The sequence below is a fragment of the Puma concolor genome, chromosome B1 (genome assembly GCF_028749965.1).
Source record: "Puma concolor isolate L17-30 chromosome B1, mPumCon1.1.hap2, whole genome shotgun sequence".
Classification (NCBI taxonomy): domain Eukaryota; kingdom Metazoa; phylum Chordata; class Mammalia; order Carnivora; family Felidae; genus Puma; species Puma concolor.
In genome coordinates, this window is record NC_141670.1 from 167,978,491 (window position 1) to 168,002,405 (window position 23,915).

The 23,915-nt window shown below is 38.4% G+C and overlaps 1 protein-coding gene and 1 long non-coding RNA gene across 3 annotated transcripts in view; one reads left to right on the forward strand and one right to left on the reverse strand.

Moving 5' to 3' along the window:
• GABRA4 (gamma-aminobutyric acid type A receptor subunit alpha4) overlaps positions 1 to 23,915 on the forward strand; it is an 81,479-nt gene that overhangs the window by 38,408 nt on the left and 19,156 nt on the right. The gene's annotated exons all lie outside the window — the stretch shown is intronic.
• LOC147582016 (uncharacterized) overlaps positions 1 to 23,915 on the reverse strand; it is a 36,539-nt gene that overhangs the window by 3,960 nt on the left and 8,664 nt on the right. Inside the window, exons 2-4 of one of the 2 annotated variants that reach the window (XR_015250485.1) lie at positions 10,621 to 10,740; positions 8,897 to 8,979; positions 6,888 to 7,025 (exon numbers count right to left, since the gene is read on the reverse strand). This is a non-coding gene — a long non-coding RNA (uncharacterized LOC147582016). Of the gene's footprint in view, positions 1 to 6,768; positions 7,026 to 8,896; positions 8,980 to 10,620; positions 10,741 to 23,915 lie in introns of those variants that run through there. The other variant, XR_015250486.1, reaches the window with a different exon arrangement.

Sequence of the window (23,915 nt, forward strand, 5' to 3'; positions counted from 1 at the left end):
TGAAAAATCTGTGCTACTACAGACTCATTCACTCTCTATAACCAATGCCAGCTTGCTTTATACTCTTCAACATGTGCTTGCTTCGGTAAAAAATGATTAGAAGGAGGATGAGTCTTTTTGGGTTCACTGAGTCAGATGCAATTAAATATTCAAGTTATTTTATGCTCACCTATATAGCAAAAACCATACTATTCCAGTGGCAATAAAAGCATCAACGGATACTATGTGACCAAGTGCCAGAGAGTATTTTAAGCATTTTACATATATTAACTCATATAATTGTCACAGCAGTCCTGTCTGATCTTCATCCTACCTGACAGATGAGGAAATTGAAGCGCTGAGAGGCCTGAGTGATTTGTTCAAAATCATACCGCTTGTAAGTAACCAGGCCAGGGTTTAAGCCCAGGTAGCCTGGCTCCAAAGGGTAGGTTTACAAGTGGGAATGAAGGCTGCAGTTACAACCCACCACCAGCACTGCTGACCCTCTGCTCTGCCTACCGCCCCATACTCATGCCCCGCCCCATTTCCTGCTTTCCTGAGGGCTGTATTCATGCTCACATTGTTCAAAGGGTAAGCCGTACTTTGAAACTCTGTCCCGATTATAACAAGCCCTATCCCTTAGCTAGTAGTTTAGGTTACATAGAAGCCAAAATCACAGAAAAGTAGGCACCCTTTCCAAATGCCCAGGTTTGCATAAAATACATAAAAATTTTGTCAAGGCTAAAAATGACAAATTGATTAGTGCAGTCATGTCGACAAACTATAGAGCAGTCCCTAGTTTTACCACTTTTTGACATTTTAAACAGTTAAAAACATTCAAAAGTATGACTGTTACTTTTATTTGAAATAACCTGTCTTACACGTTTATATCTTCAATTAACAATGTTTACTTAGAATATACGTTCAGAAGAATCGTTCTAAAGGTTGTAGGGAAAATTTTAAAGGAGTTCAAAAGAGACCTTTTTGCCCTAAATGAATTAATACTATTTCAGGTGGCAGAGTATAGTGATATAAATAATCAAGAGGAGCAAATATTCTGTAGGGATCAGGGCACGTTTTAAGAAGCATCCTGAACTTTGGGAGGGCATGGTGGGAGAACTCAGCCTACCAGTGAGGTGTATTTTACTGGTGGCCAGCAGATGCAGGAGGATAGCAAGGAAATGAGCTAGCTCATTACTATAAATATCATTAGTTTTGTTTGTGATATTTATGGACTAGCCTAAGGATCATTCTGGAGTTGCTGTATGATTAATAAACTATTCCTATATTCCTGGAATTTTTATGACTTCTCCATTTACTCCATTATTCCTCTAGCACATCTGGAACAAACTTGCTAAGTACCTAGCAAGTACTTGAGTAATACTTACTGGTTGATTTCATTCCTCATACAACTGAGACATGGGCTCAAGTGCCAGGGATAGCAATATATGAAGGAACCACATATTTCCATCAGTGACATTTTATTAAAAGGTTTTTAAATTTACTTTTTATTATTTTTAATGTTTATTTATTTTTGAGAGAGAGAGAGAGAGAGAGAGAGAGAGAGAGAGAGACAGAGCATGAGCAGGGTAGGGACAGAGAGAGGGAGACACAGAATCCGAAGCAGGCTCCAGGCTCTGAGCTGTCAGCACAGAGCCCAAAGCGGGCTTGAACTCACGAACCATGAGATCATGAGCTGAGCTGATGTTGGACGCTCAACCGACTGAGCCACCCAGGTGCCCCTAGAAGTTTTTTTTTTAAAGGCATTTCAAATTTTTATTAATTTGGTGATCTTTTTCCATCTCTGTTAGTAATGTGAGTGAACCAGCCCTTCTTCAAGAGTGAAAAAAAATCAGCTTCAAAAATTACAGCTGCTTGAAACAAATTCCCTCAATGTTTAGCTACATTTTCCAGCAAATTCTTTTCCCTAAGCTACTATGTAAGATTATTCATTCCTTCTGGTTTATTTAGCTAAGCTGCCAATTTCCCTTTTGCTATTTTGAGGGACTAATTTCTCACAACATAATATACATAGCTAAATCTCTAGCTTTTCACTCAGCCTCAGATGTTTCAGAAGTTTCAAGAATTATCAGTTTGCGTATTACTTATTTCATTTCACTTAAATGAATTAGAGGATATTATGCGTAAAAATATCCTTGGTCAAAGATTATTATCTATTTTGGTCAATTTAAGGAGAGGGCACTTTCCACTCAGATATTATGGCAGGACATGGTTTTCTGTGTTCTAGGATTTCAGATTTCATGAGATTCTTCACCTGCCTAGCTTCATTGCCTGAATAACACATCTTATGCTTTCACAAAGCCTCTCTTATTAGTGACCCTCAATTTTCATATTCCTTAGTTATTCTGCAAGATTCTCTTCTTTCTCCATCTGTTTCTCTCTCCTGTACTTTGACTTCAATTTTTGTAACTCAAACATCTTCATATAGATGACTAGCATGGAGACTTATTTATTCTCTCCAGTCTCATGACTCCCAACCATGTAGTCCAGTGAATTTGGTTTCTCTCTCAAGCTCTTTCTCTGTCTCTCTTTTTTTGGGGGGGGGTGGAATTTGGCTAAAACAAAATTTTAAGGGTACTTGGGTGGCTCAGTGCATTGAGCATCTGATTCTTAACTTTGGCTCTGGTCATGATCCCAAGGGTTCATGGGAAGGAACCCCTCATTGGGGTCTGTGCTGAGCATGGAGCCTGCTTAAGATTCTCTTTCCTGACCCTCTCCCCTGCTCACATGCTCTCTTTCTCTCTAATATATAAAAAAACAAACCAAAACCTAAAAACTTAAAAAAAATTACTTTCACTTGTTTTTTTGTTTGACTTATTGAAAACAGTTGTGGGGCACCTGGGTGGCTCAGTTGGTTAAGTGCCTGACTTTGGCTCAGGTCATGATCTCGCGATTCACGAGTTTAAGCCCCACATCAGGCTCAGTGCTGACAGCTTGGAGCCTGGAGCCTGCTTCAGAGAGTCTCTCTCTCTCTCTACCCTTTCCCTGATCATGGTCTCTCTTTCTCTCTTTTTCTCTCTCCCTCTCTGAAAAAATAAACATAAAAAAAAAAGAAAGATAACAGTTGTGGGCTCCAGAGTCAGAGAAAAGGCTGTCTTTAAGGGATTTAAAGAAAGAAATGGACAGGGCACCTGGGTGGCTCAGCTGGTTAAGCGTCCAACTTCGGCTCAGGTCATGAGCTCACAGTTTGTGAGTTTGAGTCCTGCATCAGGCTCTGTGCCGACAGCTTTCTCAGAGCCTGGAGCCCGCTCTGGATTGTGTGTCTCTTTGTCTCTGCCCCTCTCCTGCTCACACTCTGTCTCCGTCTCTCTCAAAAATAAATAAACATTAAAAAAAAGAGAAAGGAATGGGGGTGTGAGGATGTGTGTGTGGTTTAGTTTCTCTGTTAGTGCTCTCTATTTTTGCCTCCCTGAAAAGATTGTTTAAGCCTAATCAGTTTAATGGGGACATCAAGGGGTCCCATGAAAATGAAAAGTTGTACCATTAAAATAAAGGGAGGAGATATGAAGGAAGAAGGATCCTCATCACTTAGCACATGTGTACTTTCTCTTCAGCCGCATCGTTGGCACTTGAGGATTAACATTTTCAAAGAGAACTTGGCAAAATGTGGTATGGACTCTGTATCCAAATAGTGGAATGTCAACTCTTCACATACAAAATGGGTATAGTGTTGTTTTTAGTTTAATCAGCTATGTGCATATGTGAACATCTGGACAGATTTTTTAAAAAGTCTTTAAGAATATGAACTTTTGGACCACTGTTTAGCACAGAGCCTGGCACCCAGTAAATGCTCATCTAATACTGGCTGACTGAGTCAATGGATAAAAGAATGAATGAATGCAATGTGGTCTCTGCAATGCATTAATAATAATAATAATAATGACAGGAAAGAGAAGTCCTAGATGATCACAATAATAGAGAAAAACCCCAAATACCCATTCCAGTATTGCTTTTTCACTTTTTGAGGCCCACACCAAGTTTGGAGATTACTGAAGGAAATCTGCATGTCTCATTTCTTGACCCCAAACACCTGGTTTCTGTGGAAGTCTCCTGTATGAAGCAACTATTATCCCTTCCTTTTTCATGGGCCATGCCTTTGACTCTTAGTCTTGTTTGGGTTACTCTGGCTACTGATATAGACAGGCCACTAGATGGGAAGTGAGAGTCCTGCTCAACTATGCTGTTCAGACTATATGTGGAATGCAAGGAAACGTCCTCTGATTCTATGTGGGAGAAGGGTACAATCAATACCCTTCTGAAAGCTGGGTTTGAATGGAGAAGCTCTTAGAAAGGCATCCTGTTTGGAAGGTGAGAAAAGAAGGCATCATGGAGCTTCAAAGATGCTTCCACAGAAAGTAAGCAAGAGCTGGACAACCATATAGGAACTTGATAGTTATATTCTTAGGGCAGATCCACCACAAACACATGAGGACTGGGGTGCTTGAGTGGCTCAGTAGGTTAAGCGTCTGACCTTTGGTTTCAGCTCAGGTCATGATCTCATGGTTTGTGCATTGCTGACAGAGCAAAGCCTGCTTGGGATTCTCTCTCTCTCCCTCTCTCTCTCTCTGCCCCCCACCTCTCTCTCTCTTTCTCAAAATAAATAAACTTAAAAAACAAAACAAAACAAAACATGGACAGCAGTGATGAATGAAGGGAGCATGGGCTGAGCACTTGACCTTCATGGCTTTCCCTTCCATGACCAAATGGGCCTGCAATTTGTTTTGACAAAAGTCAGTTTGTATTAAGTTGAACCATATGAAAACACCATTTGCACTGGTTAAAAATGGTTTAAAAAGTCAAAGGCAGTCTTTTGAGGTGAAGATGAGGCCTAGATCTGACTTAACAATTTCCTTTATCAACTTTTTCTTTTTGACAGCAAAATAGGTAATTAGAAATTATCCTGGTGATTACAGTGATTAGCATTTTTTAAGTTTATTTGTTTTCAAGACAAGAATTTAGGTTGGAGCCAAGAATGTCAAAACCTTGGACCGGTACTCAGTGTGCCTGGGGCCGATGGGAACATATCCTCTATGGGCATCATAATACTCTCAGTAGGACTGTGTTGTTAGTTTATTTATTTTATTTTGACTTGAAGAAGCTGAGGCTTATACAGACGCAGAGCATCAGCTCCCCTGTGGTTAGCTTACTATGCTGCTTCTGCAAGCAAGAAACCCACTTTGCCAAAGGCTTAGCTGATCCTAAAAAATGTTAACATGCTTTCTGCTTAATGTTTGCCGATGGGCTGATCTAAAAATGGCACCAAGGAGGTTACCTATTATCCACAAAGCAAGAATACATTTCGGGACTGAAATAGATTACGGTCAATGGGGACTTGATCTGCTGACAGAAAGTTATATTAGTATCCCTGAGCGATTCATAAAAATAGAATTAGATTTTATGTGGTGAATCCTGTTTGTTTTTGGTTAATTAAAAAAATGAATCTCTCCTTTAGTACCTCCAGTATTTAAGTTCTTTTTCTCTTCGACCTTTTTCCCCACAGTGTTTCTTTATGGATTGTACTCATTTTTCAAAATTATGTAAATCATTCACTTTTGCACGTTTGCAATGGGTAATATCCTTTGTGCTGTAGCCAAATTTATTTTATCAATTTCATTACTAAAAATACCTTAAAGAAAGGTTTTGAAGCACATTGAGATAGAATATGGAAAAACCTAAAATCATATTTTGAATGAAACGTACATTTTTTTCCCCCTGTGGTCTTCAAATTCCTAGCAAATTGAAAATTTTTATTGTTTTTTTTTTTTTTTCAACTAATGTATAATGGGTAGGTTGACTTTGTCCTTGTGGTTTACCCAATTTAGCCTTTGTTTAGGACAAAAATATCCTGGCTTGACCAACAGACGAGATAGCCACCTTAACAACAGAGCAAATGTAAAAAGCAGTTTTCTAGCAATGAAAATTTGCAAAAGGATTTAAGTTAATTATTTAAAATTATAATCTAGATATTTATGACTTTAATAGGCATTGTATAATGGGGTTAAAGTTTACAATTATAATCAAAAGGGGATTTCAGGACCTCATGAGACCATTTTAGATAATTATTGGCTACAATTAACTTCCTGGTTACCATCCAGACATTTTGCAGTCATTAAATGCAGCTAGACTACTCACAGTATTGGAAATCATAGCATTATGAAGCTTCTAAGTTCCAAGGCACATAAAATTGAAGAAAACAGGGAAGTAAAAAGATCTCAAGTCTTTATTGTGCTGCAGTGTTGGTGGAAGGTACAGGCCAATTGTTCTATAATGTAAGACCGATCAATACTGCTGCTTTACTTTCAAGGATTTTGTTATTAGATGCTCTTTCTCATGGTGGAAAAACAAAACAGAACCAGATACAGAAAGATGTAGAATTGGGAGCTGAAATATGTGGGGTGAAATCAGAAGTATGAAAGTGAGAAGAGAAATACTGAATAAGAAGTCTTTTTGTCCATGTCACTTGCTGGCATTGCCTTGTGTGTTACCCGAGCACTTCAATTTTCTTTTTCTTTCTTTCTTTCTTTCTTTTTTTTTTTTTTTTTTGTCAAGCCCTAATTGAGGATATCCTAAGATTTCATCATATATGTTGGGCTGATTGAGAGTAATGCCAGACTTATACGGCAAAGAAAGAACTCTGCTGTTTTTTGGGGATTATGGTACTCTGCTGTTTTTTGGGGATTATGGTATGCTTGTTAGACCTAATTTAGCATTGCGTGGTGCAGCCTGATTCATGATAGAGCTGGTCAGTTCAGAAATAGCTACATCAAATATGTACATTATATATGTTTATTCCAGATCAATCTGCTAGCACAGTAGAATAAGCACAATCGTATACTCTCAGCAATGCAAACAATGAGACAGAATTTGTTGCTTTTTCACTAGCTCACCATAATGTTCTTCCTCAGTTGGAAAGCTCTCCACAATCCGATTATTGTGCTCACTCCATGGTGTTCTTTCTTCATGTCATTAATATCTTATTTTCTGGCTGAGGTTCTCTTTATTTATGATAATAGTTTCATAGATTTCTAGAAGATAAACAAATTTGATTATTTTAATGGTTGAAATACAAATTCGATGTTCAATGGAGGGCTTATGGCTGTTTCGGATCAGCTGGGTGGTCTCATGATGTAAGGCCTAGCTAGGTTCACTCTTAGAACAATTTGAAAGAGTGCACAGAAGAGAAAGGCATTAGCCAGAAGGCTCCTGATACATTCATGGTTGGTTATAGATTAAAATGACAAGAACATAGCTCCACATAGACTGTTAGCCTTTGTAACAGCCATTCATTTGGTGCTACTATTTCCACATATGCATGCCCCACGTGAGCAGGTATAACCTATAATTCATGTAGGAAACTCCCATTTATCTAGGGACAAAAAGAACCAAGAAGCTGAATTAGATGAAAGTGCTCTTTGGTAATATTAGATAGTGCTAACATATGTTTGAATCTACCACAATATAATTTTAGTGTAGAGTTAGTTTTTATGTTAACCAAATGCTTTGAAAATTGACAATGCATGAGTAAAAAGGGATTCTGCTAAGCACACAAAAAAATAATCAGGAACTCATTCCAAAGTTTAATTTCAATGTTCAGGTTTTTTTTTTTTTTTTTTCACAATTCATCAAGCTGACATTAAAAGTTGCTCCATTCCTCTTTCAAAACTGGTAATTTTAACTGTTTCCTCCCCCACTTAACTCTACCAACCACATAAAGAGATCCGTGAAGCCTGGAGCTCAGGCTGTTTGAAGCATTTTGAGTATTGCAAGAAGTACATTGTGACAGAAAACATTTTTCAAGGTGGTTGTATTAAGGCTCCTTCCTCCACTGGTTATCTGACATGCATTTCTTACAATGTTGGTTAGAGTCTGTGTTACCTCAACCTTGAATCTAGTTGGCAAGGGGGTGGGTGGGCTCTGTGCCTAGTAGAAGTGATGCTATATGACATCGACGCTGGCTCGTTTGAGACTCCTTACTGGGACCCAGCCATCATGCTGTAAGGAAGCCCAGACCACATGGAGAGACCACAGGTAGGGTATTTTGGCTGACAGGCCCATCATCGACTGCCAGAAATGTGAGTGAGGACACCTTCAAGATGACTCCAGTCCCAGCCACTCTGACTGAAACCACCTGAGAGACACTGAGTGACAGCTGCCTAGCTGAGTCCAGTCAACCTCCAAAGCCATGAAAGGGATTGTTTGGGGTGATTTGTTATGTAGTAGATAAGTGGGAAACACATTCTTTTTAAAAAGCAGACATACTCGAGTTCAAATACTGACTCTACCTCTTGCTAGTGGGATGGTGTCAGCCGAGATGTTTAATTTCTCTAATTCTGTTGGTTCATCTTATGGATGTTTAATCTGGAGGACTGTAAGTGCTCAGTAAACATGTTTTCCTGCTTTCCTCCCACTCTTCTGCCTTCCCTCCGTCCTTTCCTTTCTCCCTTCCTTCCATCCATCCTTGCTTTGCTAGAACTTTCCTTTCCTTGCTAGAACTCTTTTCCTTCTTTTCCTTCCTATGTAAATTCAACTGAGTACAGCTGCTTTTGTGGTAGGCCATTTCAAACTGGAATATGTTAGTGCCAGGTGTGGATTTAATTGAACCTTTACTTAGAATGCAAGCAGACAGAATTCAGGATGCATTTTTTTTTTTCCAGTGAAAACTGCTGAATCACTGGTTCCAAAATCAGCATAAAATATGCTCAGACCTTCCACAGACAGCATGTGTGATGCTATCAAGTGTCTTGGGGGAATGGGGTAAACACATTTTTAAAAAAGGAATGTTTCCATCAGTTCACAGGGAACGTTATCTGAATTCAGTTCAGGCGAAGAATATCTTAAAAAGCTAGATAAAGGAAATGAAGGCGTGAGCAACATGTTATTTGTAGGAATGACATACATTATCTCCTTGGCAACTGCAGGGTGGCATGCAATTTGGCAATCTATGTTGTGTCATCTCAGATGCCTGGAAGTCACTGTTTCCTATGGAAACAAAGGAAAGAACAACATGAGAAAAAAGTTCTGCTTTTAGTATGCTGGAAAATTACTTTAAAACCAAGGGACCCGCAGGTTTCCATAGCATAACAAAATCTCAAAATGGCATTAGCTTTTTACTTATTAATTCCACAATGCTTTAGAATATGGATCCGATCCCAATTTTCTTTGGTCCTGCTGAGCTTTATATCCGTGCTTTATGGTCAAATGATGATTCAAGACATTTGGGTGGAACTTTCAATACACCGGTGTTTGGTAAGTCTTTCTTAAACATCAGGACCTCAGCTTCTGCACATTCATTTATGTGTTCATTCAACAAATAGCTGTTGAGTGTTAATTTGTGCCAGGAATTGTGCTAGGTATTGAGGCTGTGTACATCCCTTACCTTATGTCTTATAATCATCCTGGCATATTCATGGGATAGTGTGTCATTTCATTATTTGAAGTGAATCAGTAATTTAGCAAGCATTCATTTGGCCCTGGCCTGGAGAGTCCATTATATTGGGGGTTAAGAGATGGCAGATGTGAATCACAGGGCTACGCAATACTTGATGGGGCACGGAACAATTCTTATCATGGGTTTCCTTTGGTCAGTGATTGCAGCGAACCTTTTAAGATACAGTGTCAGCGTGTTTTCATCAACAGCCTCCAAACAAATGGCTCCAAAATATTATAGTGACCAGTGCTCAATATAATTTCACTTGGTAGGCAATTTGATGAAATTGAATGCTTTAAGTGAAGGAAACTCAGACTGCAACGTGCTGGCTAGAGTCTAAAAGTTTCCACTATGGTGAAATTCAAAGAAGTATCAACACTATAAATAAAATACTATAATGGCAGCCTGAATGGCTTCAGTGGAATGATATGGCTGGTAATGGGAAATTAAAATGTGACATCAGTGTTGCCAGGATCACCAGAGGGGTACTGGGGATTCTTTGAGAATGGTGTGGCAGATAAGGACTTGAGATTTACTGCGGAGCAGGAAGTTGAGTTCAAGAGTCATTTCTTTCCAAGGATGATCTTGCCTCCTATTGATCAGTTTTGTGTCTCCAAAGCATTGCCTTTACTGCATATTCTACATCTACTTTTAACCTCACCATAGCACTAGGTGGGACATTTATCCACATTTCTGAAGTGTATTAAAGAATGGATGTGAGGCAGACGGGTAATGTCCATCAAAGAGTCTCACAAAAGAACCTTAAAGGCTGACCTTCCAAATAGTGATTTCAAGGGCTCTTCTAGGTTGGAGGAGTAGAAGCCATATGCCTGATTTTATAATTCCAATATTAAAATTAATGACCATATTTCACTTCTGGATTTTTCCCCCATAGGGTTTTATTTTAGTGTGTCCTCTCTAAGAGCAATATTTCAGCTTAGAATTTTCTTGGGTTTGTGGATATATTCATGGAAGATTTAAATAGCATTGCAGCTGTACAGAAAAGCTGTTCTAGTGTGTGCTTTGAAAATCAGCTTTTCAATAACTGATAGCTTTAGAACTATGATTGAGAGGAAAAATCCAGTCCTTGTTAAACAAGCTATTTCAGCCTCTGGCTACATGTTTCATGTGGTTTCAAGGAGAGACTCCCTTTTCCCATTGCTTTGCTCTTGTACAGGCAGGTTGGTGCTCACCAGCCTCACGCTTTTCCTGTGTAGCAGCAGAGGGCAAGAGGAAGGTAGATGTTGATCTAGGAGGTGATGCTCTTCTATTCAATAGTAATCGTTCAGTCATATTTTTAAACAAGCAGATGTCTGAAACGGGAGAGGAAAGGCGTTTAATTCCAGTTATCGTTAATATTCCAGGATTGACTCATTAAACAGTTCATTAACTACTATAGTAGCCCAGGAAGTATAATCTGGATAGAATAAATGACTGTCATCTGGTTTTCAAGTGGATTTAAATGCTCTGCTTTTGGCTATATAGCTTTGCCAACTACTTATCTCCTGAGACACATTGTGTGAGACTCATTTTTGCTGTTCTGAGTGTACAGGAGGGAATGATTTTGTTGTTGATTTATTTCAATACAGTTTGCTCATCTTTTATTTATTACTCGTTTGACTTATTTTTATTGAAGATCTCTTAGTGCTTGGTACTGTGCTAGTTAGTGGGGAAAGGAATACATAAGAGCCCTGCAGCCCTAAGGAACCCATATCTGGGAGGGGCACTCACACAGTATGCTACATGGTAGGCTAGGAAAAAGCATAAAATGCTGTGTAAAGGTATAGCAGTTCAGATTAGCATGTCTGTGGTGGCGTATTCTGATAATGGTGGTGGGTGTGTCACATTAAATTTCTCAGAGAAATCAATAGCTGAGTGCTGCCTTTGAAAGCATAAAAGGGAGGCAACGAAGATGGGGGAAAGAAGGCATGTGCAAGGATCCGGAGGCAAGACAATACAGCTGATGCTTGTAGAACTAAATGATGGTATCCTGCTAGAGTCCAGGTGTTTTAATTGGGTTTTTCCCAAAGCAGAGTTCTGCTGCAAGGATTTGTGTCCAAGCACTTTATTTTTTTTAGGCGATCCCCAGAAGCACTGTGAGGAAAGTAAGATGGAAAGGACAGAAATGCAATAAAGTATGATTAATGAGCAGATTTACCACTGTGTACTCATCATCCTAGAGGTTCTCTCAGAGTATGTGAGGAACACACGTCAGAACTGTCCCACCACTGACAAAGAAGTCAGGATACTTATTTACCAACTCTTGCCTCTTGTTAATTAGGATTACTCAAGGGATGTTAGCTTTCTTGAACTTCTAGTCCAATCCTCCCCCCACATCAAGCTTCTGTAGACAGAGTGCCCCTTAGAGAAAAGCAGCAAGCCATCATCTTGTCTGGAGTAATATACTGGATAAACCAAATAAATACAGACCAGTCACCAACAGCATACGCTACACGAGGGTACCCGGAGTGGTTAAGTGGAGGGTTTGAAAATAACGGGGAGATGAGACTGACGGGGGGGCAGGGCCCAGATCACGTAGAGTATTACGCTGCCATGTAAGTATTTTAAGGTTTTGTTTTTTTTCCCCCCTGAAAACAGTAGAGTTCCAACTGAAAGAATATAAGCATGGAAGTAATGTGATCAGATTTACAATGCATAAATACTATTTTAGTGGGGAGTAGAGAGAGGGAAGATTCATAAGCATGTGGGTCTGAGAATGTTAATAGCCTGTGCAGTAGCCAAGTGAGAAATGTTGATTGCCTTTATAAAGGCTGTGAAGAAGACTAGACAGATTGGACAAATATTGAAGATATTGGACACAAAAGAATAAAGCAGAAGTAGACAAGAATAGTAGAAGTTTTGTGGCTTGTATAGCTAGCTGGATAGTGTGCCAGTCTTTAAAATGTAGGATACAGTTGGGGCGCCCGGGTGGCGCAGTCGGTTAAGCGTCCGACTTCAGCCAGGTCATGATCTCCCAGTCCGTGAGTTCGAGCCCCGCGTCGGGCTCTGGGCTGATGGCTCAGAGCCTGGAGCCTGTTTCCGATTCTGTGTCTCCCTCTCTCTCTGCCCCTCCCCCGTTCATGCTCTGTCTCTCTCTGTCCCAAAAATAAATAAACGTTGAAAAAAAAAATTAAAAAAAAAATGTAGGATACAGCAGGAGGGATGTATTTGTTAGGATAAATACATTGGGTTCATTGCATATGAACAAATTGGTATATAGATTAGACTTTGGTCAAAAATGTAGGTTCCATAAGGGTAAGAATTTGGGGACTTTCTTCCACTTTTGTATCACCAGAGCCCAGAACAGTGTCTGACATATATATAAATGAGCATTCAATAAATATGTGCTAAATAATTAGATGAATAAGTGAGTGTATATATGAGTGAATAAATTAAAATTTTGGTATGCTTCTAGTATATCTGATTGATATCATCCTAGATATATGGGACTTAAGGTTGGAGAAAAATTTGGGATGTAGACATTGATTTTATAATATTGATATAAAGATGGTAATCCAAGCCACCGGACAGGTTTATTTACCCAAAGATTGAGAAAATTGAGATGTCTGAGAGTTGAACTGTATGGAAAGATAGCATTTTAGAATTAAGCAGAAGAAGAGACTGGAGACTGAGAAAGGAAAGGGGAACGTGACTTGATTGTGGAGTTTAGGGGAAAAATTTAAAGAATATAGAAGTGAGCAACAGTTTTAGATACTGCTGAGACCGTAGGTAAGATACATATTTTAAAAAGTTCCTTTTGGAATAATCCACAAAGAGTTTCAAGGGAAAGATAGGAGGGGATATAAAATAACAATGGGTTGAAGAGTAAATAACAGGTGAAGAAGCAGGAATAGTAAATGTAGACAATTTTCCCCTAAACTGGCAGTGATCGAAGAACAATAGCTGAAAGGGGTCAGAAGCTTGAGGAATTTTGGATGTTGACATTGTTTACTTCTTTATAATGCAAGAGAAATTTTAGTATGTTGTATGTTGGGAAAGTGCAAATATTTTTTAAATTACTAATATTATTCAGTAGAACAAAATCACAGGATTCCTGATTTTATGTCTCTCTGCAAGCATCCATCAGCCCAAAAGGAACCCTTTTAAACAGGAGCCTTTAATTATCTCTTCCTACAATTGCCAGATCTGGGCAAGTTGGGTTTTTGCTAGTTCTTAGCACTGCTCCAAGGAATGGAGCTGATTGTCTCCATCTGGAAATAGGAAATACGATGAATTTGGAACAGAGCACAAAATGTAGTGTTCCCGTACATTTCCAACCCTTTCTGAGGTGTTTAGTTACAGTATTCATTAAATATTTAGTTCTATTGAAAAAATATAGCAAATATCTGAGGATAGAAATAATGGAAACTTGCATTGTAATATTTTACCTCATAGGGACTATCCGCACTTCTGTCTTAGAATATGAAATAACAATATAATATTAATATTTAACAATTATTGATTGTTTACTATGTTCTAGGTAGTGTGTCAAGGGCTTCACAGCACTACCCATCAGTAACTCTAAGTACTTTTCGTTATTATCCTCATTTTACCCGGGAGAGAAATCGGAAGCCCAGAGGAACTAAATAACTCCCCCAAGGTCACATAAGTAGTATTTGGCAGAATCTGAAACTTCAATCAACTTGCTTTTAGAACCTATGGTTCTGCCTTTGGTTTTTAACTACTAACGTTCTACCAACAAGAATGATAACGAAGATAAATATTTGGTAGCTTTTGGTTTTAAGATTCATTTTATAGATGTGTGTGAAGGGCACATTTTTCTTGCTGCCTACCAGGTATTTGGGTCATGTAGTTTCCGGCCTGCTTGGTTGAAGTGGTTATCTTGGTGGTATACATTAATGTGCTGATGAGCCATTTACCATAAATTGCAACTCAGCTACTGGTTCAATTCATGCTAAATTTGCAATCCGCCTTTACTGAAGTGCAAAATTGTCTTTCTTGTCATAAAGTGGTAGAACATGCAAAATAGTCTAATACCTTATTTTCTAGCTCAAGTAAGATTATCTAGGCTCCAAGAAAGTTTTAAAATGTTCACTTTGGATGAACAGCTGTTTCAACATGAGAGCCTTGTTCGATGTTGAATGGTTTTGCTAATGCCCCATTGGAAACCATACATGGCACTTACTCTTTGAGGACAAGTCAAATTATTTCTGGAGAATATCTGAACGGCTTCAGCTGTTTTGGGGGGGGGTTCATCTGTTTGACAATGTAAGACCTACCAACTAGGGTCATGGTGGAATATCAATTTGTTCTGGCCTAATGCATTGTTTTACTGTAGATGGAGTAGATTTGTAATGAATCGTGTTAAAAGGATAATTCAACATATGCTTTATGACCAATTGGCTGTGCTTCCAATTGTAAAGACTAGAGAAATGGATTGATTTTCAAAATATAAGAGCATACACAATAGGTGGCTTAATGAGTCCTTTTCTACTACATACACATATGTATACACATTAACTTTATACCCAATTTGGCACATGAATTGCTGAACTTCATTAACTTTAATTACTTGTAGATAACTACATGTTTGGAAAATCATTCTCAAATCAGGAACTAGAGCCACTGTTTATGTCGATACCTTATCTGGGTTATAATTAAAGTTGCAATTGCAGTGTCTTATGTGCTGGGGGTGGGGAGGATGTTTCAATTTTACCATATCATATATTTGAGTAGTATATTTTTAAACGTCTTTTGAAAGTGCTGTATTCCAACTTAAGAGAAAGTTTGTCAAAGAAGGTTGGGGCACAGCTTCCATCTTGCAGAAGATCATCATATAGAAGATAGTCTAATACCTTTGAGTGGTGTCAACTAGTCTAATAAGTTTTGAGTGGTGATGTTGATTCATTTTTAAAACAGTTCATTTTAAAACAGTTCAAAATCTACAGGGGCAGTTGGTTAAGCACCTGACTTCAGCTCAGGTCATGATCTCACAGCTCATGAGTTTGAGCCCTGCATCAGGCTCTGTGCTGACAGCTGAGAGCCGGGAGCCTGCCTTGGATTCTGTGTCTCCCTCTCTCTCTGCCCCTCCCTCACTCATGCTCTCTCTCTCTCTGTCTCAAAAATAAATAAACATTTAAAAAATCAAAATGTAGAGATACAAAGTACTATCTATAATCATGTTATGACAACCAAGCATCAAAGGAATAGGAAGAATATAAGGAAGAATGGGAGAGAGAGTAATCTGTAAAAACTCTAGAACAGTTTTCACATAAACTGGAAAGGCAGGACTAATCAGAGAGATTTTTTTGTGAGTCAAAGCATAGTACAGTGTTTAATTTATGATAGAAACCAAATAAATGTAAATAAAATTAAAAACCAAGCCATTTATAATGATTTGGGTTGTGGACATATTTCAGGTAAATTCTTTTCTGTTTTCCTTCAACCCCATTAACATATGCACTTATTATTATAGGCAGTGTCCAGAAGTGGTTAAAAGTGTGGGTGGGTTTGGGATTCACATCATGGCTCTAACCCATGTTAACTGTCTGACCTTAAGTGAAGTACCTAACTTTTCTAGGCTTCAGTGTCCTCATTGGAAAAAATAAGACTATTAATACTATCTCACAGGTGATTGCAGGAAATATGTGAGGTTATTTGTGAAAACCATTTAGTGTAGTACTGGGTCCTTAGTAAGCACTCAATACATTGTAGAGATATTGATGGATATTCATGGTCTCTGTCTGTCAAGTATTAGTATTAGACATTACTTATGTTAGAGTAGCCCTGAATGTAAAGCATTGCCTTAATTGCCCATTTCAAGACAATATAAAAGTAAGAAAAGAAAAGGAAGATTTTAGAACATCCTCAAAAGATCTCAAATTTTAATGACAAGGAAGTTTCTCAGCCTTCCTTATCTTGATGCTACTGAGAGAAATCTTCAGAATTTGTCCCCACTGCCATAAGGTACTTCCTTCCTTTCCCCTTCCTTCCTTACCTGGTTAAACCTCACTGATTCCTAAAGTTTCAGTTTATGTCTCTTTCTAAAAGTTACTTTCTCAGCAATCAGGAAAGGTAATGCACTTCCTAATTTCTTTAGTTTCCCTTTAAAGCACTTACTGATTATTATAACTTTTTTTTAATTCCTGAGAGAAGATGCCAGGGCTGTATTTTTTTCACCTCTGTACTCTCAGTGCTCAGCAAAATACCTTGAAAAATTGGACACTCAGTACACTCAATACATATACGTTAGGCAAATTCATAATGCGGTAAATCAATGCTTTTAATAAGTCCTTTATTGCTTATGAGCTTAATCGTGAATCTTCTACTACTGACTTCCAGCAAGAGATGAAGCATGGCACTTGAGCTCTTTCTCCTAAAAATAAATCTATTGGAGCTATTATAAATGTTCAGATTCAATAGGCCAACATTGTCTAATATTGCAAAGAAACTCAGACTGTTTTAGGTAAGGTTCTTGGCTCATCAAAGGCTTTCTTACACTGCATAGCTATGATTTTACAAAGGGATGTGACTGACAATGCTTGAGCTTTGAAATGTTTCCTTCCAGTGGAAGTATACTGAGAATCTGGTCTTGATAAATTATTGCTTTTTGGATAGTGCCCCTGTTGCCTTTGCTAATGCAGATAAAACTGTGACTCAGACTACTTGGTATATCAGCCTCCCGGAGGGTTGGCACGAACCTGAATCCTTCTGGGTGGCTATTTCTCAAAGCACGATTTTGTTATGATCAAATCATAACAAGTCTACATTAAGAGAAAAAGCATTGTCTGAATGATTTTGAAGTTCAAATGTAATTTTCTGAATATTTTGAAGCTGAAGCAGATCATTTCCACAGGATGATGAGCATGCTTTAAAAAATAAATTGATTTGGCCACCCAAGTTAGGGATTTAAAAATGTAGTGAGATTTCTTTTGCAGTGATTTGTCGGATATCTATGTAAATTAACTCTACTTTTAAGGTTTAAAGAAATCTGGAAATGTGGAAAATAAAGGTTCTAAATTATATTATTAATGACACTTTTTCAATATTTAAACAAATAAATGCTCTGAAATCCACAACACAGAGAGAGAAGGTGGTCTTCAGGGTCATACATTCAAGTTATAATATGAAAACAGGCAAAAATACTTAGGGAGAAGTATTGGGTAGTTAAGAAGGATCTGGAGCTGGGGCGCCTGGGTGATTCAGTCGGTTAAGCATCTGACTTTGGCTCAGGTCATGATCTCGCAGTTTGTGGGTTCAAGCCCCGCGTTGGGCTCTGTGCTGACAGCTGGGAGCCTGGAGCCTGGATTCTGTGTCTCCCTCTCTCTCTGCCCTTCTCCTGCTTGTGTTCTATCACTCAAAGATTTAAATAAATAAAGAAATTAATTAATTAATTAATTAATTAATTAATTAAGAAGGATCTGGATCTAAGTCCAAACTAGAAGATTTAAACCCTCAGTTAACCACCAAATTCCTCAGATGTGAGTGAAAAGAAGAGAAGATGGAGGTATCTTATGTCTAGGCAATTAGGACAGTTTAGGAAGAGATTGTAGATGATCCATGGTAGATATATATGCATTTTTATTCATCAAGAAAAATTAAGAAGATGACAAAGAAATCAATGCTTCCTTCCTGTCAAAGCCATCTCAGTTTCTTTGAATGTCCTGTATCTTAACTCTATCTAGGATTTGGGATTTTCAGAAAGTTATATTCAGTGTAAAAGAGAGAAGAGAACAGACTAGAAACAAAGAAAATATCTAAAAAGAGAGTTGCAAGTTTGTTTAGGTTTTACTTTTTTCTTATGAGGTCAGTTACTACTCACTGTTTTAAAAAATCTTAAAATATATGTGCCTCAAATTGAATTTTATTGAAGTTAGATAATTGTTTAGGCCATCATAACAAAACAACATAGGTTTAAACAACATTGGCTTAAACAACAGAAATGTGTTTTCTTATAGTTCTAAAGGCTAGAAAACCCAAGATCAAGGTTTCCATAGGTTTGGTTTTTGGTGAGAGCTCTCTTTCTGGCTTGTAGACGGCTGCCTTCTTGTTGTAGCCTCTTTTGTTAGAGAAAAAGAGTTCTCTGGTGCCTCTTCTTCTTTTGTAAGGATACCAGTGTTACCTGATCAGGGCTTGACCCTTGGGACCTGAATCAGCCTTGGTCACTTCATTAAAGATTCAGTCTCCAATACAGCCACACAGTGGGTGGTTAGGACTTCAACATACGAATTTTGAGGGGTCACCATTCAGTCTACAGTAATGATTAAAACCTCTTAATATTTTGATTATTTTACCTTCTTTGGCATTTGTTGCCTTCTAGTATCCCAAGTCTAGTGCCTTCACTGCCCCATTTCCTGCATCCAATTTCAACGCGGAAGAAAGTCCTTTTGACTGCTGTAATTAAAATAAGATGTAAAAGAGAGTGATACTATGGTGCCAGACCAATATATCCACAGATACAATGCTTTTTAATATTCCATTATATTTAGAAAGTGGGCCAGCCAAACGAGGTTGCCAGTGTTCTGTGTATGTGGGTGTGGTAGGAATATCCTCCTCTAGGTTGGAATATAGTGGTTCCGCAGTCTTTGCTGTTTCCCTGATCACTAGTTTCCAGACTTCACTAATACTTGGAAAATTCCAGAAAGAGACCAGTGATCTGATATAATACAAGAAATACTTTTATGGACCCCACATCATTTTGGGACATTGAAATACTTGTGGCTATAGTTTTTCCTGCATGGAGCATGATGTATGATTGTGGTAGCTAATTAGTTAAAAGCATGTCAGCTGAACTCCAGTTGCAGAAGAACCACTCAGCAAAAGTTAACCATTGTTGCTATTCTTGCTATTGCCATTTACTTCCCAGAAGAGCTTTTTATATTTGTCTTACATCATACATTATGGGATTTACTATAGTGTTAATACTCCACATTTGCTGTGTCCAATATGTATTTTAACTTTGTAGTGCATTTTGTGTTTCCTCATATTTATTTCTCATTTCAGCCGGCAACATGCTTTTCATGACTTTCTCCTACACCATAGACTGCCCTTTGCTTCAGTGTTCTCCCACCTTTCTAGTTACTAGAAACGGTGGCCATGTTTTTATAGAAATACAGATAATATCTTCTAAAAGTTCATTTACTGTGGGGATTTATTTATGCGTGATATACCTTCTTGTGGGGACGACAATCTCATTATCTGCCTTCTCCTGGACTATTTCTATGTAATGTTCATTTGATGCCTACTAGGTGCTGGACATTGTAAGTGCCTTACATGTATTATTTTATTTATTCATTATAAGGAAGTTACCATTATAACTCCTGTTTTGGCAAAGATTTTGAGATCTTGAGGTTTTGAGAGGTTAAGTAACTTGCCAGATATCTCAACGCTAGCAAATGGCAAATTCAGTGCTTGTGTCCAGGTCTGTCTGATTTCAGAGGCACACAGTCCTAATTATTTAGCAAGTGTTTCCCGATTTCTGATCTCTGATGATTGGCAATAACATAACGAATAAATAAGACTTTCTGCAAATACGATCTGAGTTTTTAACTAGCTCCCAGATTATTCTTATAAACATTTAGAATGACTATAATGCTGCTTCTCGTTAACGAGCAAGAAAAAATTCATGCAGGTTAGTGTTTGCATTCGGATAAAATGAGTGGAGTGTCCTTTGCCCTCTACCCTCTCTAGGGTTATGTTGGGAGCATTGGTGGATGCACCTTCTGAAGCAATTCCAGGTAGCAGTTCTGGTCAAGTCCACTTGATCAAGCTGAGAACTTCTGCTCCAAGTAGTGAAATCTCTGGCAAAGAGATTTCCTCTGCTAGAGCAATATATTTAATAGACAAATCTTGACAAATAGGAAGAAGTACTGGGAATCACTAGGAAATAAAAGTAACCACCACCTTGCATGTCTTCAAGAAATCCTAATATTTTAAACTTTCAACGTCTAAATATGTAAAGAGAAAAAGAATGAATCCTTTAAGCTCTTGTTCTCTGGTAATTTCAAATTGAAGACATAATTTTTTTTTCCTTTATCCCAGTGCCTGATATTGAAAGTAGTATTTCCATAGCTTATGGAAATACAAACATTGAATTAAATGCTAACATGGGGAGAAAATGAAATACAATAAATAGAGTGCTCAGCATTTTCCTTTCTGCATTTTGCTGTTCAATGTATGATAGAGTCCCCTGGTAACTATTTATGAAATATTTAGCATGTTTGTTTGGAGGGGATGTTTTTCATTTCTACGCAGCAGCATTTTCTAAAAACGCTAATGATAGTCCTCAGTAAATCATTACCTTGGAGTTTAGTTTCAACTGCTCTACCATACTTGTTTATTTCCTTATTAAATAAGATATGTGCCTCACCCCTGCAGCCCTGTCAGATGGCCTGGAATAAATGTCTTTCCGTTATTGGATTTTTTAAAAAATATTTGACTCATTGATATTCTGGAAGATAAACATGTTCATTACTAGCCTTGTTTGTTTTTAATTTAGAAGGGTTAAATTACATTTTATTAAACTTCATTAGCTTCTCAAGCGAGCCATATGAATGTAGCGTGTCTTCTGCAAAGCTCGCCTTAGTCACTTTATCTCATTGCTGCTAGAGTAATAAATTGAGATGAATTTTCTTTTTGCAGTTGATAATACTTCTCTAGAAATCGTGTCAGATCACAGTCATGATTGATGAATGGCTTGGATTTGCTCCTGTTTGCCTGTTGCTGCTTGAATTTGTTGGTAATGTTTGAGTCTGCTGCCTCGCATCTCTGTCCCACCAGTTTCCTTGCTTTGGGCTGTTGTGACTAATGACAAAATGATTTCAAGCTAAACCATTTTTTAAAATTCAGATGAAGCCTAGGTGCTTTCTTGTTTGCAACCACTGTGTGTCTGCTGAATACTGACTGAACAGTGATGAGGCCACTCAAGTCTCAACCTTACATCACTCTGACACGTTAGTTGTTCCAAAGTTCGAAGACTGTGTGAATAGTATTCCTGGTGAATCCGGTGCCAGGTAGGTCAGTTGACTTCTCACTCTTTTTGTGGTTTGTCATCATGGAAAATGACAACTACTTTTTACGTAGTAGGCCATGAGAATCGGTACAAAATAACTTGAGTATCGTTTGGGTACTTGGCAGAAAGCGAAGATTTAAGCCCCAAATGAGTCTAATTCTGCTTTCCTTTATGCGTGTTCTGATATATGAATATTGAGACACCTTAGGCATTCTTAGTGAGACCTGGGGTTGCATCAGGGTGACATGCACCTTAGGCAGTATCTGCAGTAGTCTAGAAATCTGCTCCATAAGCAATGGAATGATAATCTGGAGGTCAGAACATTTTTGATACTTTTCCTTCAATTACTTTCATTTGAAAAGAATCCTGATTCTGTAATATATCCATTTCAATAAAAATTATTAAAAAATGAAGTAGGTGCCTGCTGTGTGCATTTGCCTACAGTGATTAATAAGGTAGTCTTTATAGTCTAAAAGCTCACTAATACTTTTAAACCGAGAAAAAACAGAAAGATTTGGTCTTTGTTTTGGAGTGGTAATCCTAGTGGCACACTTCCTGCTGCTCCCTCCATTTTCATAAAGTCTCTTGCTTCTTTGATTCTTTTTTCTATTTGTTTTTAATTTAAATTCAAGTTAGTTAACACTAACTAACTGTGTAGTTTTGGCTTCAGGAGTAGAACCCAGTGATTCATCTCTTCATTATGACACCCAGTGCGCATCCCGAAAAGTGCTCTCCTTAAAGCCCATCACATATTTAGCCCACCCCCCCACCCACCTCCCCTCCAGTCTCTTATGGTCTGCCTCCCCCTCTGGTTTTATCTTATTTTTCCTTCCTTTCCCCTATGTTCATCTGCTGTGTTTCTCAAATTCCACATATGAGTGAAATCCTATGATATCTGTCTTTCTCTGACTTATTTTGCTTAGCATAATACCCTCTAGTTCCATCCACATTGTTGCAAATGGCAAGATTTCATTCTTTTTCATCACTAAGTAGTATTCCATTGTGTATATATATACCACATTTTCTTTTTTTTTTTTTTTTTTTTTTTTTTTTATTTATATATGAAATTTATTGTCAAATTGGTTTCCATACAACACCCAGTGCTCATCCCAAAAGGTGCCCTCCTCAGTACCCATCACCCACCCTCTCCTCCCTCCCACCCCCCATCAACCCTTAGTTTGTTCTCAGTTCTCAACAGTCTCTTATGCTTTGGCTCTCTCCCACTCTAACCTCTTTTTTTTTTTTTTTTTTTTTTTTTGTTCCCCTCCCCCATGGGTTTCTCTTAAGTTTCTCAGGATCCACATAAGAGTGAAACCATATGGTATCTGTCTTTCTCTGTATGGCTTATTTCACTTAGCATCACACTCTCCAGTTCCATCCACGTTGCTACAAAAGGCCATATTTCATTTTTTCTCATTGCCACGTAGTACTCCATTGTGTATATAAACCACAATTTCTTTATCCATTCATCAGTTGATGGACATTTAGGCTCTTTCCATAATTTGGCTATTGTTGAGAGTGCTGCTATGAACATTGGGGTACAAGTGCCCCTATGCATCAGTACTCCTGTGTCCCTTGGATAAATTCCTAGCAGTGCTATTGCTGGGTCATAGGGTAGGTCTATTTTTAATTTTCTGAGGAACCTCCACACTGCTTTCCAGAGCGGCTGCACCAATTTGCATTCCCACCAACAGTGCAAGAGGGTTCCCGTTTCTCCACATCCTCTCCAGCATCTATAGTCTCCTGATTTGTTCATTTTGGCCACTCTGACTGGCGTGAGGTGATATCTGAGTGTGGTTTTGATTTGTATTTCCCTGATAAGGAGCGACGCTGAACATCTTTTCATGTGCCTGTTGGCCATCCGGATGTCTTCTTTAGAGAAGTGTCTATTCATGTTTTCTGCCCATTTCTTCACTGGGTTATTTGCTTTTCGGGTGTGGAGTTTGGTGAGCTCTTTATAGATTTTGGATACTAGCCCTTTGTCCGATATGTCATTTGCAAATATCTTTTCCCATTCCGTTGGTTGCCTTTTAGTTTTGTTGGTTGTTTCCTTTGCTGTGCAGAAGCTTTTTATCTTCATAAGGTCCCAGGAATTCACTTTTGCTTTTAATTCCCTTGCCTTTGGGGATGTGTCGAGTAAGAGATTGCTACGGCTGAGGTCAGAGAGGTCTTTTCCTGCTTTCTCCTCTAAGGTTTGGATGGTTTCCTGTCTCACATTCAGGTCCTTTATCCATTTTGAGTTTATTTTTGTGAATGGTGTGAGAAAGTGGTCTAGTTTCAGCCTTCTGCATGTTGCTGTCCAGTTCTCCCAGCACCATTTGTTGAAGAGACTGTCTTTTTTCCATTGGATGTTCTTTCCTGCTTTGTCAAAGATGAGTTGGCCGTACGTTTGTGGGTCTAGTTCCGGGGTTTCTATTCTATTCCATTGGTCTATGTGTCTGTTTTTGTGCCAATACCATGCTGTCTTGATGATGACAGCTTTGTAGTAGAGGCGAAAGTCTGGGATTGTGATGCCTC